The sequence below is a fragment of the Anabrus simplex genome, chromosome 14 (genome assembly GCF_040414725.1).
Source record: "Anabrus simplex isolate iqAnaSimp1 chromosome 14, ASM4041472v1, whole genome shotgun sequence".
In the NCBI taxonomy this organism is placed as follows: domain Eukaryota; kingdom Metazoa; phylum Arthropoda; class Insecta; order Orthoptera; family Tettigoniidae; genus Anabrus; species Anabrus simplex.
Window position 1 is genome coordinate 16,815,861 of NC_090278.1, and position 19,419 is coordinate 16,835,279.

The 19,419-nt window shown below is 39.3% G+C and overlaps 1 protein-coding gene across 1 annotated transcript in view; it reads right to left on the reverse strand.

Moving 5' to 3' along the window:
- The window catches only part of LOC136885760 (zinc finger protein OZF-like), a 79,543-nt gene extending 79,426 nt beyond the window's left edge, over positions 1-117 (reverse strand). The window contains exon 1 of the mRNA XM_068230257.1: positions 69-117. The gene's annotated coding sequence lies outside the window, so the exon portion shown is untranslated. The remainder of the gene's footprint in view (positions 1-68) is intronic.
- Positions 118-19,419: the final 19,302 nt, after the last annotated feature.

Consider the following 19,419-nt stretch of genomic DNA (forward strand, 5'->3'; position numbering starts at 1 on the left):
TAACTTATAATATTTCCAATTGAGATCTACACATTTCACAAAAGTAAATTATTGAATTTGAACATTACCGACAATATGTTAGAGGTTGTGGATACAGTGTAAAATGATAGAAATCACAATTCCTCAATGAAGAAAATCCGATAATCACATAACGGAATAAGCTGTTGAATTGGCTAATACGCGCCTTATATAACAACATACGAGCCACTTCGAACCAAAACCAAATATTTGAATGTTGTTTATTCACTTACAAACAACTCTTGAAGAATAAATTTGATTTGTATCAGTCAGTAGAACAGGCTGCATTTAGGATACGATGTATTACCAGTGACCACTACAGAGTATGCGACACTGACTGAAAAGAGCACTAGCGGCACTGGGTGCAGTGTACCGGTATGTATGGCCCAAAGAGGATGTACCGGTATATAAGGGAGAAGGAACCTCTCCGGATGATACGAAAGCAGATACATAAGTCTTAACGTATATGGACAGCCATGGAAGGAGGGCACAACTGACTGAACTTTACGCTCCAATTCTTCGTACACTAACGGAAATAAAATCGTACGGTTTGTTATACATATGTACATGCATTATCATTATAGTCCGTTATGCCTTTCAGCGTTAAGTCTGCAAGCCTCTGTAAATTTACTAAACGTCGCCAAAATCCTCTATTTGCAACTAGTGCCATGGTCTCATTTCGTTCTGTACCTCTTATCCTTAAATCGTTAGAAACTGAGTTAAGCCATTGTCATTTGGTCTCCCTCTACTCCTCTTACCCTCCATAATAGAGACTATTATTCTCCTAGTACGGTAACCTATCCTCTTCCATTCGTCGCACATTCGCCACCACCGAAGACAGTTTACGCGTACAGCTTCATCCATCGAGTTAATTCCTAACTTAGCCTTCATCTCGTCGTTCCGTGTACTCTGTTTGTAAAAGCAATAATTCTCGCTACTTTCATGTCTGTTACTTCTAACTTATGAATAAGACAACCTGAGTCCACCCAACTTTCACTCCCGTAAAGCAAAGTTGGTCTGAAAACAGACCGATGTAAAGATAGTTTCAACTGGGAGATGACTTCCTTCTTACAGAATTCTGTTGATCGCAACTGCGAGCTCACTGCATTAGCTTTATTACACCTTGATTCAAACTCACTTAATAAATTACCATCCTGGAAGAACACACAACCTAAATACTTGAAATTATCGACCTGTTCTAGCTTTGTATCACCAATCTGACATTCAATTCTGATGAAATCCTTTCCTACTGACATCAATTTAGTCTTCGAAAGGCTAATTATCATACCATACTCATTGAGCCTATTTTCAAGTTCCAAGATATTAGACTGCAGGCTTTCGGCACAGTCTGCCATTAAGACCAAGTCGTCAGCATAGGCCAGACTGCTTACTACATTTCCACCTAACTGAATCCCTCCCTGCCATTTTGTACCTTCCAGCAGATAATCCATGTAAAATACGAACAGCACAGGTGACAGATTACAGCCTTGTCTAACCCCTGTAAGTACCCTGAACCAAGAACTCATTCTACCATCGAATCTCACTGAAGTCCAATTCTCAACATAAATGCCTTTGATTGATTTTAATAATCTGCCTTTAAGGGAGTAGTGATATTTATTTAAATTTTATAAGAAGTATTTCAGTTGGCGTCCAATAAATTACGTTTTCTAGGTTAAGTAGGACAGCTAGATGTAACTTGTTTCGAATTTAGGTTTAGGAAATGCTTTAGGTAATAATATCAACATTAAAAAATATTTGTAAATATCTGTAGTAATCAGATGTGTCGCATTCATCCCTTCTCTTATTTTTATGTCGTAAGATACAAGAAACTTGCCTAATTACACTAATTATTACAATAGTCCTTATTCTCATTCTAGGGCCATCCACTGTATTTCTACATACGTCATACGATCAGATATTCCACCTAATTTTTAATAAGAAATATCAACTTTGCACCAATTAGACGATCTTTACACCATCTCTCTGGAATCCCTACACATGCTCGTTGATCGTCTTTTTTTCTACTAGAAATTAACATTGTGCACCTCATTATCAGCTTTTACCGACGGACCTTGATACTGCATGTCAACAGCATCCTCAAGAAGAATTTTAATTCTAAGTTTTACTGTTATCTTCTCATGTGTATAATTTTAAGTTTATTCATCAAGAGATTTTGAATGTTTGTGCTCGGAACAATCTAGAACATCCTAACTATTTTAATTGACATATTCGGCAACCCGATTTATTTTAATGTGTTATTCTGTCCTTGTCTTTTTTGTGCGTTTTCTTGAATATTTCACGGCTGATGATGTCTACAAGTTAGACGAAACGTGTGCCGTCATATTTTAAATAATGTTGTTCAAATAATTAGACAATAAACTTTTGGTATTGTAAAGGTGGAATATTGACTTAACCTCAAAAGTATGCTATATTCCTGTGTATCTTTGTGCGTGTATCTTTCGTGTGTATCTATTAGAGCATAGTACTAATAATAATCTGTCTAAGCATTTAGCTTTGTTGGTAATCTTTGAGTACAGGAGTTCGTGCAAATTTCAATTTCTGTTTGTGCTGAGTAGTGACATACTGTACCGGTTACGACCTGTACATAAGTATTTTTTTGAGCATAAGTTACGTTTATTTACCACGCGTAATGTTCCGAGCGCGCCTGGTTTGTTTACCAGCAGCGAGGACCAGCTAGCGAGTGTATGACGACTGTGAGCTGTGACGTAGCCACAGGGGCTAGCTAGACCGCCCGCTCGTCTCAACACGTGTTACCAGCCTTGACTGGTATTTTCTGGATTCCACGTCACTTGTTCTAGAGAGTTCGATGGAGAAAATTTTGAAATTTCTATTATAATGACGCTAGCGAATCGAGCGATATGTCATCTTGTTTGGGATCACCTAAACGTCCCAAAGCTCGAGTTTCAAGCAAATCCATCGAGGGATTCGGGAGATATTCAATCAAACCGTATTATGACGTAGACATCCCGGATTGAATAAAAGGAGGACCTACTGTAGCCTATTCAGACAGTCACAGCTGAGTAGTCAGCGTGGACACTCTTGCTGCTACTATCATCGTGGAACTCTGTTATTATACAAGTGTGGGAAGACGATTCTTCCAAGTACTATAAAGTGGACTCATAAGACTTCGAGTGTTGTAGAAAATTTTCTAAGTCTTCGTAATTGAACTTAGAATATTTACAAGTGTTTGTGAAATGGACTTGTATCATTTACGTGGAATATTTGCGACTGTTGAGGAACTCATCCTTCTAATAGACAGTGATTGATTAACATTGCTAGTGATGAAGTTTAACTTTCCAACGGCTTTAAACGAAGTTAGGATTTCACTTACATTTACTCAAAGACTTGTACATTTGCCAGTGTTGGTTTAAAAGACTTATAAATTTTGTCAGTGAATTTATTTATGTGGAAGGACTTGTGTGTTCGTCAGTGTTCACTCAAAGACTTTATGCATTTCACCAGTGATTAACTTTAAATATATTCAAACTTCCAAGTGAATGGACTTGTGTTTTCATTCGAGTTTAGGCAAAGACTTGCACCTTCGCCAGTAATGAACTTTGAGTTTAACTATAATTTCCCAAGAAGGGACTTGTATTTTTCGTTGCCAAAAGTTTTTCAGGGACGAGGATTTTCCTAGTGATGAACTCTAAATTATTAATACCACTCATATCGTTTTAGGAGTGTTGGAAGTCTTGATGTACAATTATCAAGAACTCTGCTTATAAGTTGATCATCCAAGGTTTTCATGGACTCAGTGCTACTAGTGACCTTGGGAACACCAATCCTCTCAGTTTCATTGGGCTGAGGTTGTACATGACTATCTACAACATCGCCTGGATCACCGGGGTTCAACCCGGGCCTCAGAGTTGGAGACATCTCTACTTGCCGTCAATCCAGACAGTCCAGCTGCCTCTGTCTGGAGTATCTGGAGTCCCTGGAATCCCTGGAGTCTTCTGGAACGTGCTTCAACCAGCTTGGCTTGGTGAGCTGGAGAACCCGAGCCATGCTATTGGAATACGAGGAAGACAAACCATTTCTACTTAGAGGTGATGTGCAAATTCATGACTTATTTGAATAAACTCTTGTGCAATCAGAGTCAAAGTTTTTCTGTAGATGGGACCCTACCTCCTGTAACGAGCCCTAGCTACAATTAATCCAGTTTTTCGCCCTGAGATCTATAGTCATGCTACTTTAAAATTTAATCTGAGAGTCGGGCTCTTTTACTGGTACAGAGAGGGGGAAGTATACGTGGCACCCTACACGTAGGGGCTCGATAGCTAGGTCAACAGTGCTATCAATTAAGAGACAATTATTACACCCTGGACGTGGTGTTCTTTCTTTCTTTATTTGCAAAGTGAAATTTATGCCCTGGACGTGGCAAATTATTTGTGTTTTATGTGTTCTGTGTCATATGGTTGATTTCTATGTGCTGATATATGATGAACTGAGTGCTTTTGAACTTTAAAGCCATTGATATTTCAATTTATATTTGAAATTTTCTAAGTGTCACATATTGAAATATGTTCATTACTCTCAACATGGAAAGTATATTAGCAGCAATTGAAGCCCTTAGGCTTAATATGAATGAAGTTAACGCCAATTTAGAGACTAGGCTTACTGCAACATGTGCTAGCTTAGAGCGACGCCTCACTGAAACTAATACTAATCTTTCTAGCTTGGCTGAGGCTAATGTGCAAACTAATGCTTATCTTGCCAATGTAGACCAGCGTTTAAGTAACTTAGCCCAGGCAAATGTGGAATCAAATACCAACTTAGATAGGCGAATAGCTGAAGCAAATGCCGAAACTAAAACCACTCTTGCCAACCTAGATAAGCGGTTAGTTGAAGCTGACGCCAGGTTAGATAAGCGTTTACATGACGTGGTTCAATCCCAATTTACGGAAATGAACACAAAATTAGAATCTCGTTTTGAGCAAGCAAGTGTTCGAATAGAAGAATGATTCACTGAGATCCACTCCCAATTTACTCGCAATATCGAAGAGATTAAAAATACTATTAAAGACCAAGTCTTAGAAGCTGTTAAGGAAGATTTAAAGAAGGTTGCTCCTTCCGTTCAACAACTTTCACAGGGCATTGAAGAATTCAAGGCCGAATTTCAGGAGTCTCATGGTCAGCTTTCGCAAATGCAGGCCAAAATTGTTTCCGTCCAGGATACCTTAAGGGAGACAGTTGAGAATGACATTTCCAGAGTTGGAAACGAAGTTGCTCTATTAAAATCTAAACAGGGCGAGTTTGACAAACGATTCACTCAGCAAGCAGATAATACGACCACACAAATTAATCGTATTTGCAAAGATGTGGGTGAACTTAAAACCGAATTGAAGAACGATGTCAAACAGGTCGAAGGAGTAGTCCAACTCCAATTAGGAGATGTCAAAAGTAATCTCGAACAATTAGCCACTAAGGTCGTTAATCTTGAATCTCGAGATACTTCCAGAGCTATCTCTAGTTCGATAGAAGGTGTCGAAGGAACGTCGTACCAGACGACTATTGTTAAAATCCAAGAGGAAAAACCCCCTAAATTTTCCGGTAAAGAAGACTATACTGCTAAGGAATTTCTCATAAATGTAGCGGAATATTTTCAAGAACATAAGATTGGCGAAGATAGAAAGCTAAGGACAGTTGCCCGATTACTAGAAGGCATAGCTCTTTCTTGGCTTTCCGTATTCAAGTCCAATTTCAAGGCATATTCTGATTTTGAGAAGGTGTTAATTGACCGTTTTTGGAACGCAGAAACGCAACACCTTATCAAACTTCAACTGTACTCGAGAAGGTATAACACCTCCATCAATACTTCTCGATACGCAGACTTTCTACTATCCCAGTTGAAGAAAATGCAATACTTAGATCCTCCTTTGCCTGAGAAGGAACATATTCAGGTTATTACTTTGCAATACCCTTCTCACGTCCAATAAATTTTAGTAGCTGCTAACATACAGAACTTGGATCAATTCGACGCTGTATTACGACGTCTGGATACTGCTCATGCACAGGGCACTTTAAAGCCGAGCAAGAATAAAGACATAGCTGCTCACCCAGTGCAGGTTAATGCTTCTGAGCAACCACGTCAAAGTCCAGAACGAATGGATAACAAGGAAGAGAGAGATACTCAATCATCACCTCCGCGGTATAGAGGGTATAGAAAACGCCCATATCGTAGCCAGAGGCCATACCCAACCAAACCTACTTGGTTGAAACAAGAAAGAAAACAAGAGAGTAGAGACTCAAATAATCCGGACTTACACAAACGATGGAAGGAAACACAGGACTACCTCCATCAGTTAAAACAAGAGGGTCATCAACCTGGAGCGACTTCTCTTGAATATCAAGAATATAATAAGAGAAACAACACCTTTGGACAAAGTCCAGAATCCACGGGTGCTGTTACAAAAAAACTTAAATTTTTCCAAAACATGATTGCCTGAAAATGAGGAGGTCGGGTCATTTCACGTTGATATAATTAATTATTGGCACATCGATGATGACTCACTGTTTGAGGACGAGTCACCTATTCGTCAACAGGTCCAACAAGGTTTATCTATAATTAATATTATAATTGGGGGAGTCCAAGTATCACCATTGGTGGACTCGGGAGCGCAAGTGTCCCTGATTGCTGACAAACTGGTAACATTGATTAAGGATAAATGTGATCTTCTGATTTTGCCAGTTGCACAAGTGAAGATCAAGGGCATTATTCATGACCGGAATATTAAGTGCAAGCAGCAAGTATTCCTTGAGTTTACCATTAATGAGGAAGTGTGTGAACATTTCTTTTTGATAGTTTCGCCTATGAAATTCAACCTTATCTTGGGTTCAGACTGTTTGTCTAAGTATAAGGCTACTATTGATTACTCTGCCAACACCATTCATCTACGTAGGATTGGGTCTGTAGAGTTGCAGCTGATGGATGGTGAAGACTATAGGCTTCAAGGGGTTGATTTACCCTATACCCAAGTCGATGGTGTGATTAGCGAAGCCGCCCCAGTCGACCAGGTATTGAGAGAAGAGGGTAATCCCGAGGAAGAAGAGGGACCCGTGTCAGAAGAAGAAGGAGATCCCGATGAAGAGGGACCCATTGAGGAAATTTTACATGACAAAGGGCCCGATTTTCTCACTTATATCTCCAGTGTAACTGAAGCGCCAGATCAGCACCCTGACATAGCAGCGGCAGAGGAAGAAATCTATCAGGCTTATTCGGACGTTTTTGATGAAAAGCCCGGAGAAATTAAGAATTTTCAGCACCACTTCAACGTCAAGGATACTTCGCCTTATAAGCGCAAACCATATCCAGTGCCCGAGAAGTACATGGAAGAAACCAGGACACTGATTCGCCAGATGGAGGCTGATGGAATTATTTCGAAGTGCGTCACGCCTTATATTAATCCGCTCACCATAGTAAGGAAACCCGATGGTAAGCTTCGTTTGTGTTTGGACGCTCGTGCCTTAAATGACAGGCTGATCCTTGAATATGACCACCCTCCTCCGCTTAAAGATGTCATTAAGCGATTTTATGGAAGCCAGTTCGCGTCTGCAGAATTCCAGACGGCGATAGAAGAGTTGGAGATTCACCATATAATGAATTCCGTTCGTCATCCCGAAGCCAACCCTGCGGAGCGACTGATGAGAGAAATTGCCAGATTCTGTCGAGTCTAATGCCAGCAGGAACATTAGAGATGGATTGAAGTACTTCCAGTGATGCAGAAAATAGTCAATTCCACTGTCCATGAATCCACTGGGGATATTCCGATGTTGGTGCATCATAGGCATATTCCTCATCGCCCTTGGGATGCTATTCTTCCTGCTCCGCCTGATGCAGCCATTAATCAAGAAGCAAGAATTGCTAAGGCACTGGGAAAATTCAGACACGCTGCAGATATCAGACAGCGGAGAAATAGAAACCGAAAGTTCAGACCACCCTTGCAAGTGGGAGACAAGGTGTTGATTCGCAAACCTGCGACGTCTCGTAAAGAATTGAGGATCCATGCTAAGTTTTGTCCGATGTACTTTGGACCTTTGAAGATTTCTAGATCTTTGGACAACGGTGCTTATGAGATCGCAAGATTAGATGGCAACCTTGAAGGCATTTACAATGCTTCTAATCTCAAAAATACTTCGAATAAGGTTCATTAAAGAAAATCCTCATCGTATTTTCTTTTCCCTGAGAGGGAGGGATATGTACCGGTTACGACCTGTACATAAGTATTTTTTGAGCATAAGTTACGTTTATTTACCACGCGTAATGTTCCGAGCGCGCCTGGTTTGTTTACCAGCAGCGAGGACCAGCTAGCGAGTGTATGACGACTGTGAGCTGTGACGTAGCTACAGGGGCTAGCTAGACCGCCCGCTCGTCTCAACACGTGTTACCAGCCTTGACTGGTATTTTCTGGATTCCACGTCACTTGTTCTAGAGAGTTCGATGGAGAAAATTTTGAAATTTCTATAATAATGATGCTAGCGAATCGAGCGATATGTCATCTTGTTTGGGATCACCTAAACGTCCCAAAGCTCGAGTTTCAAGCAAATCCATCGAGGGATTCGGGAGATATTCAATCAAACCGTATTATGACGTAGACATCCCGGATTGAATAAAAGGAGGACCTACTGTAGCCTATTCAGACAGTCTCAGCTGAGTAGTCAGCGGGGACACTCTTGCTGCTACTATCATCGTGGAACTCTGTTATTATACAAGTGTGGGAAGACGATTCTTCCAAGTACTATAAAGTGGACTCATAAGACTTCGAGTGTTGTAGAAAATTTTCTAAGTCTTCGTAATTGAACTCAGAATATTTACAAGTGTTTGTGAAATGGACTTGTATCATTTACATGGGTTCGAGACCAGAATTCTTCTAAGTGTTAATTAAATAGACTTGTATTATTTACGTGCCTTCGAGACTGAAACTTTTCTAAGTGTTTGGACTTGGATTATTTACGTGTCTTCGAAGCTGGAATTTTTCTAAGTGTTTGTGAAATGGACTTGAATTATTTACGTGCCTTCGAGACTGAAACTTTTCTAAGTGTTCACTAAATGGACTTGTATTATTTACGCGTCTTCGAAGCTGGAATTTTTCTAAGTGTTCACTGAATGGACTTGTATTATTTCCATGTGTTCGAGACCAGAACTTTTCTACGTGATCATTGAATGGACTTGTATTATTTACGGGTATTGGAGATTGGAATTTTTCTAAGTGTTCGTGAAATGGACTTGTATTATTTACGTGGAATATTTGCGACTGTTGAGGAACTTATCCTTGTAATAGACAGTGATTGATTAACATTGCTAGTGATGAACTTTAACTTTCCAACGGCTTTAAACGAAGTTAGGATTTCACTTACATTTACTCAAAGACTTGTACATTTGCCAGTGTTGGTTTAAAAGACTTATAAATTTTGTCAGTGAATTTATTTATGTGGAAGGACTTGTGTTTTCGTCAGTGTTCACTCAAAGACTTTATGCATTTCACCAGTGATTAACTTTAAATATATTCAAACTTCCAAGTGAAGGGATTTGTGTTTTCATTCGCGTTTAGGCAAAGACTGCACCTTCGCCAGTAATGAACTTTGAGTTTAACTATAATTTCCCAAGAAGGGACTTGTATTTTTCGTTGCCAAAAGTTTTTCAGGGACGAGGATTTTCCTAGTGATGAACTCTAAATTATTAATACCACTCATATCGTTTTAGGAGTGTTGGAAGTCTTGATGTACAATTATCAAGAACTCTGCTTATAAGTTGATCACCCAAGGTTTTCATGGACTCAGTGCTACTAGTGACCTTGGGAACATCAATCCTCTCAGTATCATTGGGCTGAGGTTGTACATGACTATCTACAACATCGCCTGGATCACCGGGGTTCAACCCGGGCCTCAGAGTTGGAGACATCTCTACTTGCCGTCAATCCAGACAGTCCAGCTGCCTCTGTCTGGAGTATCTGGAGTCCCTGGAGTCTTCTGGAACGTGCTTCAACCAGCTTGGCTTGGTGAGCTGGAGAACCCGAGCCATGCTATTGGAATACGAGGAAGACAATCCATTTCTACTTAGAGGTGATGTGCAAATTCATGACTTATTTGAATAAACTCTTGTGCAATCAGAGTCAAAGATTTTCTGTAGATAGGACCCTACCTCCTGTACCGTGCCCTAGCTACAATTAATCCAGTTTTCCGCCCTGAGAACTATAGTCATGCTACTTTAAAATTTAATCTGAGGGTCGGGCTCTTTTACTGGTACAATACGGTACCGGTATTGTAATTAGCATACATCTGAACGCAGTTTAAATTTATTGTGGTGTACTGTACAGTAATATACGAGTAATATCTCTTTCGAAATTAGCGTGCTCATTTTATTATTGTAAAATTCTTGTGTAGTAAGTAGAGGTATCTGTGGAAACTCTCTTACTAAAATTCTTGTTGTAATTAGGATAGGTTTAACTGCAGTATAGGATTGTGTAATTTTTGTGTATTCCTTTCGGTATTCAGTAATTAACAGCAGTTTTCATCTGTTAAGGTGGTGTAGGATAAAAGTAGAGTACGACTAAGTTGTATTGTAGTGTAGTAGTATATTAATTACCTTATTGTCGTTTAATCTTTGAGTACTATCCTAGACAATATTTATTTCTGTTCATTTCTTGCACAAAACAAGTTATTTCATTTTTCTTTTACTTTCCTTTTTTCCGTAAAGAAAGGCTTAAGAGTGCAAGTATAAGAACTGTGGGTGTGGCGAGGCATTGAGAAGTATGAGGGAGGAGTTGAGAGTTTGAGGGAGATAATAAGGATTCTCACAGAATAGGAAGGAAGGTAGGCCTCCGTCAAACAATTCACAGGTTACAGCAGGTGTAAGCGAGGGATGGGAAGGAGAGGGTGAATTGTAGAAGACAGGTGTTCTAATGGTCTAAGGGGAAGGAGATTGCAGGCTAAGGGCTCTATTCAGGATATGAATTCCGGACAGGTGTCTGCGAGAAATCGATACGAGCCACTCCAGATAGAGCAACGGAGGGAAGATGAGGAACAGGGAACTGTTGCTGAGATGTGTGGAAGTAGGAGGAAGGGAAAAGGTAGGAAAAGGAAATGTAGAGTAGAGGATAGCAAAGGATAGGTGGAACACGTTCATGGGAGGGAGAAAAGGGAAGAGGAAGTAGCTTCTGCAGCTATCAGCAAAGATAGGGCTGACCAGGAGGGGAGGGGATTAAAAGAGGTGGGTAGGGTTGAGGGTCTGTTATGGGAGATTTGATCGTTAGACACGTGGGGAAAGTGTGTGGAGGAAAATGAACCAGAGTAGAGTGTTATACAGGAATTTGGTTGAGGCAGATGCTGAGAAAAGTAGATGAGAAGGAGGAGGGGAAGGAGAAGGCGGTAGTGTTTCACGTGGGTATCAAAAACGGAAGGCAAGCTGGTATAAGTACCAAGATAGTTGGGGATGTGTGGGATATGATAAATACAGCACGGGTGGAGTTTAAGGAAGCGGAGATTGTTATCAGTGGAATACTGCGTTGGAGGGATACTGACTGGAAGGTAATTGGGGATTTAAATAAGACTATGGAGTGGGTTGTGGGAAAAAGGGAGCGAAATTTCTAGATCCTAATGGGTGGTAGAAGATGGGGATCTGCGCAAAGATGACCTTCATTTAATCCGCAGCGGTAAGTATTAGTTAGGAAATTTGTTTGAAGGGTAATAGGGAGGAACATTCGGGGAAACGGGGTTGTCTAGGGAGCGGTGATAAGGGTACAGAGATCTGGAAGTCAAGTAGATAGATAGATAGATAGATAGATAGATAGATAGATAAAGCCTTTATTTACTGAGGCGAAGTTAGGGCTCTTGGCCCTTTCTTACACTTAACCACACACATATTGTTATTATTCCATAATCATATTAAACCAATATTTAATTTATTGTGCAATAATATATCATTTTCACACACAATCACTCGTTCCACTCATACAGGTACTGTACCTTGCTGGAAGCACTTAACGAGGAACTGCTGGTAGGAGGCTTTAAATATACTTTTTGATGCAGCATCGTTGATGTCTTTGGGAAGAGCATTCCACCATCCCGAAGCGGTGATAGTAAATGATCGATGGTATGTGGTTGTTCGGTGGATAGGTATTTCTAGGAGGGACACTGAGCGAGTATCATGAGGATGTAAAGAACCAAGGTGACGAAATTTGCTGGAGAGATAAGCAGGGATGTCTTCCGAAAGTACCTGGTACACAAGAGTATTTGCATGTAGTTTACGCCTGTCATCTAGTCGTAACCAAGATAATTGTTTATAGTAGGGAGAAACTCGAGCGTCATACCGTAAATCCATAACATATCTAAGACAAGCATTTTGAGTGCGTTGTAGTTTCAAGCTTAATTCTTTTGTTATATCCGTAAGAATTACATCACAGTAGTCAAAAAATGGGAAATAATAATGACAGAACAAGTTGAATTTTCAGTGATCGAGGGAATACATTTCTGAAACGTTTTAAGGGGTGCAAGCCACAATAAACCTTTTTGCAGATATTCTTAACTTGCGCTGTCCAGTTTAGAGTTTCCGTTATAATAACACCAAGGTTAGAAACTGATTCACAATAAGGTATAACAGTATTATTTAAAGTTACGGGAGGAATGCGATTTTGTTTTAAAATGTGAAGATTCTTTGATGTACCGATGATAATGGCTTGCGTTTTATGGGGGTTTAATTTAAGGTTGTTTTTAATTGCATAGCTATTAATTTGTTCAAGGACAGCGTTTACATTACATATTGCTTGTTGTATATTATTAGTTCTAGTGTGGTAATAAATTTGCAGATCATCAGCATAAAGATGGTACTTGCAGTGCTTAATTGATCTGGTGATATCATTTATATATAAAGTGAATATGAGAGGGCCTAGGACTGACCCTTGTGGAACACCAATATTTTTTGTTCACCACGTTGATTTATTATTATTTGCAACCACACACCGTCGGCGGTTTGTGAGGTAAGAATAGAAAAATTCCAGCACTTTCCGGCTAAAGTTTAAGGACTGTAATTTGGAAAGAAGCAACCTAGGATCGACAGTATCAAATGCGCTACTGAAATCTAAAAGAGTAAGTATTGTCACTTGTTTGTTGTCAATTGCATATCTAATGTAATCTGTCACTTTCAGCAGAACTGTCATGGTACTATGTTTTTTCTTAAAGCCTGATTGGTAAGAGTCGAGTAAAGCATATTTATGTAAGTACGTAAGGATTTGTTCATGTAACAGGCGTTCCAGCACTTTGGACAAGGGTGGTAGGATAGAAACTGGTCGGTAATCTGAAGGAATACTGGGTCCATCCTTTTTTGGGATTGGGATGACGAGGGCATCCTTCCACGCCGTAGGGAAAATTCCTTGGGTTAAACAGTAGTTAATAATGTGTGTTACGATCGGCAGAATGGCGCCAATGATGTATTTGTAGAAAGACAGAGGTATGCCATCATGTCCAGCAGCATTTGATCTGAGAGAATACATAACTCGTTTTACGTCATTTATACCAACCTCTTTAAACACAAATGTATCTTGAATTGGCATAAAATGAATAATAATATTATTATTATTATTATTATTATTATTATTACTGTTATAAAAATTATTATTATTACTTATACAGTTACGAAAATTATTATTATTATTATTATTATTATTATTATTATTATTATTATTATTATTATTATTTGCCCTTACAGTGGATTTGGCCGACGTGGAGTGTAAATTTAAGTCCTCAAGGGATACATTCGGCGCCTGCCTTAGTAACTTTCGACCTATACCCATCGTTCGTAATTGTTTCCATATTTCTGTCGAGTTCTTTCATTTCGATACTTGCCATATGTGTTTATATTTACTGTTTCTGATTAACTGTTTAACACTGTTGTGGAGAACGCGGTAATTTTCAAAGTCATTAGCATTACCCGTTCGTTTAAACCTTCTGTACCATGAGTCACGCTTTGCCATTTCTGATTTAATCTCACTAGTCAACCACGGAGAAGGTGGTCGAGTCACCCGAATCTCTTTCTTGGGAGCAAATCTGTCATACAGTTCTAACACCAGATCAGATAGTTTATTTATTTTTACGTCAATATCATCCATGTGTAAAATATCGTTCCACGGCAGATAATATGCTTCGTGTCGTATTCTTTCCTTGTCCAGATTTTTTATATCCCTGCGTGTTATATATTTAGTCTCATATTTTGGCATCTTTAATGAATAGCAGACATATATTAGATCATGGGTAGAAATACCTGGCACTGCAAGCTGTCCGTGATTTAAAACTTTCTGAGTATTGTTAGTTATGATCAAGTCAATCAAAGTATGAGTCGTCCGGTTTACTGTATGTAGATGGTTAGTAGCATTTAGAGGTAGGATGTTCAGGTCTAAGCTAAAGAACATATTTTGTAAATGCAATGAGTCGTTTGTCGCAGTCAGCAGATTTGTATTAAAATCTCCAAGTATAATTATATTTTCGTACAGTGGAATTAACTTGGCTAAGCAAATTTCAAGGTCCGATATATGTCTTACCTCTGGGGGTTTATAAACTACTCCGATCAGTACTTTTTGATTGTTAGCCAAAACTTCTATAAACATAAACTCAGGTCGATTGGGAATTGTCTGGTCTGAAGCAGCCACTATTTTACTTTTGAGATCATTACGACAGTATATAGCACACCCTCCCCCTATACGTTTTCTTCGGTCTAGACGGTGTAAAGTCATGTTATTTAATTCAACCAGGCCTGAGTTTAGTGAGGGTTGTAACCAAGTCTCAGTTACACATATGCAGTGCAAGGTATTACTATCATGAAAGAGGGATTGTATTTCGTCAATGTGAGCCATTAACGATTGCGCGTTAATATGACAACACTGTAGGGCTCGCCGATATCTTGAAAGACTTTACCTGAGAATGTTTCCCACTGACGCTGTTGAAGGGTAGGGTGAGGGGGGCGACTGGGGAGGGGATGGGAGCGGGTCACTGACATCAAGGTCACTACAATCGGTAGAAATAGCACTTGTATTGTGACTAGCCATTATCTAGAAAAGACTTCTGCTTACTCACCTTGTTTTCACCGCAAGTACTTCCAGGAGCACAATCACATTCACTCACACACATACACGCACATTTACTTAAAACTACAACATTGTCCATTAATGCCATCTCAGTAATGAGTCCGTATCAATGCTCACTCGTGTTTTACATTAAACTAACAAGTTGTACCATTGTAGTAATTAACACCTTTCGTCCATTGTCACATAGCACAACAATGCGACCGTCCTGGCTCCAGACACGATTTAAGCCAAAGTGATCTCGTGCACGATTTAAAATGTTTTTCCTGGTACCCGTGAGCGATTCCGTCAGGAGAAGGTGCGTGCCTTTTAGCCGACGTTTAGCTCTCCAAATGCGGTCACGATCCTGGTACCGCAGGAACTTAATAATCAGTGGGCGTTTACCCGTGGCAACCACATCAGCCGTTGTTCGCTTCGGAACACCTAGGCGATGGCAACGGTCAATGTCTGACATATTAAGCTCGATATCCAGTTTTTCTTTAATAGTTGATAATACTTTAGCGTACACGTTTTCACCTGGTGCTTCCGGGACGCCATGCAAAATTAGACAGTTTCGGCGGCTGTATTGTTCCGCTTCGTCCATCCGTTCTCTTTGCTCGTCCAGCTTTTCCTCTATTTTTAAAATATTGTTTTTAATGTCTTTCAGTTCACCAGACACTTTCTCTTGAAACGCACAGAACTCCTCCTCCAGCCGCTGTAGTTTCTCCTCCCGGTTGGCGCTGCTGGTCGCCTCCTTGAGTTGGGCGCGAAAATGCTGCATCGCATCTTCAATTGCCGATACCTTTTGAACTACATCCCGTAGCGTCATGATTTTTGTCAGTATTGGACGGTGATTATTAAAACTATGGAGATTAGATCGCGAATGGCACTTAGTTTCTGTTTATCTTGCAGATTTACGAGTTAGCCTTGACACACACTTTACACTATGACTGAGCTCTCCGCCATTACATATGCTGGGATGACATAAAAATGTTAGTGTTGAACTGTAGAAGTATTGTAAAGAAAGGAATAGAATTAAGTAATTTAATAGATATACATTTACCATATATTGTAATAGAAGATGAATCATGGCTGAGAGATGATATAATGGATGCAGATATTTTCTCACAGAAATGGAATGTGTATCGTAGAGGTAGGATAGGGATGGTGGGAGGAGGAGTATTCATTCTGGTGAAAGAAGAATTTGCAAGCTACTAAAATGTTAAAGATGAGAAACATGAAATTGTATGTGTAAGGCTCATTTCTAAAGATAATGGGCACTTTGATGTCTTTGGAGTGTACAGAGCGGGAAGGGGTAGCACTGACACGGATTCAGAATTATTCGATAAGATAATCAGCTATGTAGGAAACGACATGGAAACGAATATGATAGTAGTGGGAGATCCGAATTTACCAAATGTCAATTGGCAAGGAAATGCGAATGACAGGAAGTATGACCAACAAATAACAAATAAGCTAATATGGGAAGGACAACTGATTCAGAAAGTGATGGAACCAACTAGAGGGAAAAATATCCTGGACGTGGTGCTGATAAAACCAGATCAGCTCAATAGAGAAACCGAACTAATAGATGGTACTATTGATCGCGAATCTGTTTTGTCGTAGTTAAATGTGATAGAAAGGAAGGTTTTAAAAGTAGGACTATTAGGCAGTACCATATGGCTGATAAAGCAGGCATGAGGTAGTTTTTAAAAGGTAATTATCATCGGTGGAAAACGGTAAATTAGAATGCAAACAGACTCTGGGATGGTTTTAAATAAATTGTTGAGTAATGTGAAAACAGGTTTGTACTTTTGAAGGTGGCAAGGAATGGTAAAGACCCACCTTATTATAATAGAGAAATAAAGAGACTAAGAAGGAGGTGCAAATTGGAAAGTAATAGAGTTGGAAATGGCTGTAAAAGTAAGGTGAAATTGAATGAACTTACTAGGAAATTGAATCCTGCAAAGAAGGCAGTTAAGGATAACATGAGGGCAAGCATAATTGGCAGTCATACAAATTATAGTGAAAAATGGAAGGGTATGTATAGGTACTTTAAGGCAGAAACGGGATCCAAGAAGGACCTTCCAGGAATAATTAATGAACAAGGAGAGTATGTATGTGGGGATCTACAAAAGTCAGAAGTATTCAGTCAGCAGTATGTAAAGATTGTTGGCTACGAGGATAATGTCCAGATAGAGAAGGTGACTAATGCTAAAAAGGTATTTAAATCTACATATGATAACAATGATATTTACAATAAGGTACAAAAGTTAAAAACTAGAAAATCGGCTGGAATTGATAAGATTTCTGGGGATATACTAAAGACAACGGGTTGGGATAGAGTACCATATCTGAAGTACTTATTTGATTATTGTTTGGTTGAAGGAGCTATACAGAATGAATGGAGAGTTGCTATAGTAGTCCCTGTGTATAAAGGAAAGGGTGAAAGATATAAAGCTGAAAATGACAGGCCAGTAAGTTTTACATGCGTTGTATATAAGTTTTGGGAAGGCATTATTTCTGATTATATTAGCCATGTTTGCGAAATTAATAACTGGTTCGATAGAAGTCAGTTCGGTTTTAGGAAAGGTTATTCCACTGAAGCTCAACTTGTAGGATTCCAGCAAAATATAGCAGATATATTGGATTCAGGAGGTCAAATGGACTGTATCACGATTGACCTGTCTAAAGCATTTTATAGGGTGGATCATGGGATACTACTGGCAAAAATGAGAGCAATTGGACTAGACAAAAGAGTGACTGAATGGTTTACTATATTTCTAGAAAATCGATCTCAGAATATTAGAGTAGGCAAAGCTTTATCGGACCGTGTAATAATTAAGAGGGGAATTCCTCAAGGCAGCATTATTGGACCTTTATGTTTTCTTATATATATATATATATATATATATAAATGATAAGAGTAAACAAGTGGAATCAGAGTTAAGACTTTTTGCGAATGATGCTATTCTGAATAAATAAGTTACAAGATTGTGAGCAACTGCAAAATGACCTAGATAATGTTGTGAGATGGACAGTAGGAAATGCTATGATGATAAACGGGGTTAAACATCAGGTTGGGAGTTTCACAAACAGGAAAAGTCCTCTCAGTTTTAATTACTGCGTTGATGGAGTGAAAGTTCCTTTTTGGGATCAATGTAAGTATCTGGGTGTTAATATAAGGAGCGATCTTCATTAGGGTAATCACATAAATGGGATTGTAAATAAAGGATACAGATCTCTGCACATGGTTATGCAGGTGTTTAGGCGTTGTAGTTAGGATGTAAAGGAGAAGGCATATATGCGTCTGGCATGACCCCAACTAGAGTATGGTTCCAGTGTATGGGACCCTCACCACCCAATATATCAATCAATACTGATCTGCATTTAGGGCAGTCGCCCAGGTGGCAGATTCCCTATCTGTATCTTTCCTAGCCTTTTCCTAAACGATTGCAAAGAAATTGGAAATTTATTGAACCAGGATTACTTGCTTCAAGAACTGGAAAAATCCTAAGAAAAGTAGCTCGATTTGTAATGGGTGATTTGCAACAAAAGAGAAGCGTTAAAATGTTGCAATTTTGGGCTGGGAAAAAATGGGAGAAAGAAGACGAGCTGTTCGGCTAAGTGGTATGTTCCGAGCTGACAGGGGAAACATGGCGTGGAATGACAATAGTAGACGAATAAGTTGGAGTGGCGTCTTTAAAAGAAGGAAAGATCACAATATCAAGGTAATGTTGGAATTTAAGAGGACAAATTGGGTCAAATATTCATTTATAGGAAGGGGAGTTAGGGATTGGAATAACTTACCGAGGGAGATGTTCAATAAATTTCCAGTTTCTTTGAAATCATTTAAGAAAAGGCTAGGAAAACGACAGGGAATCTGCCGCTTGGCGAATGCCCTAAAAGCAGATCAGTATTGATTGATTGATTGACTGATTGATTGACTGATTGATTGATTGAATGAATGATTGATCGATCGTAAAGCAAAGATGGCCTGGAAACAAACCGATGTGAAGACAGTATCGTTCGGGAGCTGACTTCCTTCTTACAGAACACTTGATCGCAACTGTCAGCTCAATGCTTTAGCTTTACTACACCTTGATTCAATCTCACTTACTACACTGACTGCAGATATTTTGCTAGCCGGTAAAAAAAATACATCTCAAAACAAATACTATGTATGTTTCACCTTGTCCTATTAGTGTCCGTATAAACGAGCCAAGTATGTCAGGACCTAATGTGTTATGAATTGCCGTAGTAGGAAACGCTGGTTATTTCATACTGTCCTTGTGTCGTTGAGCAACGTGTTCAGCTACAGTAGCAGAGTATA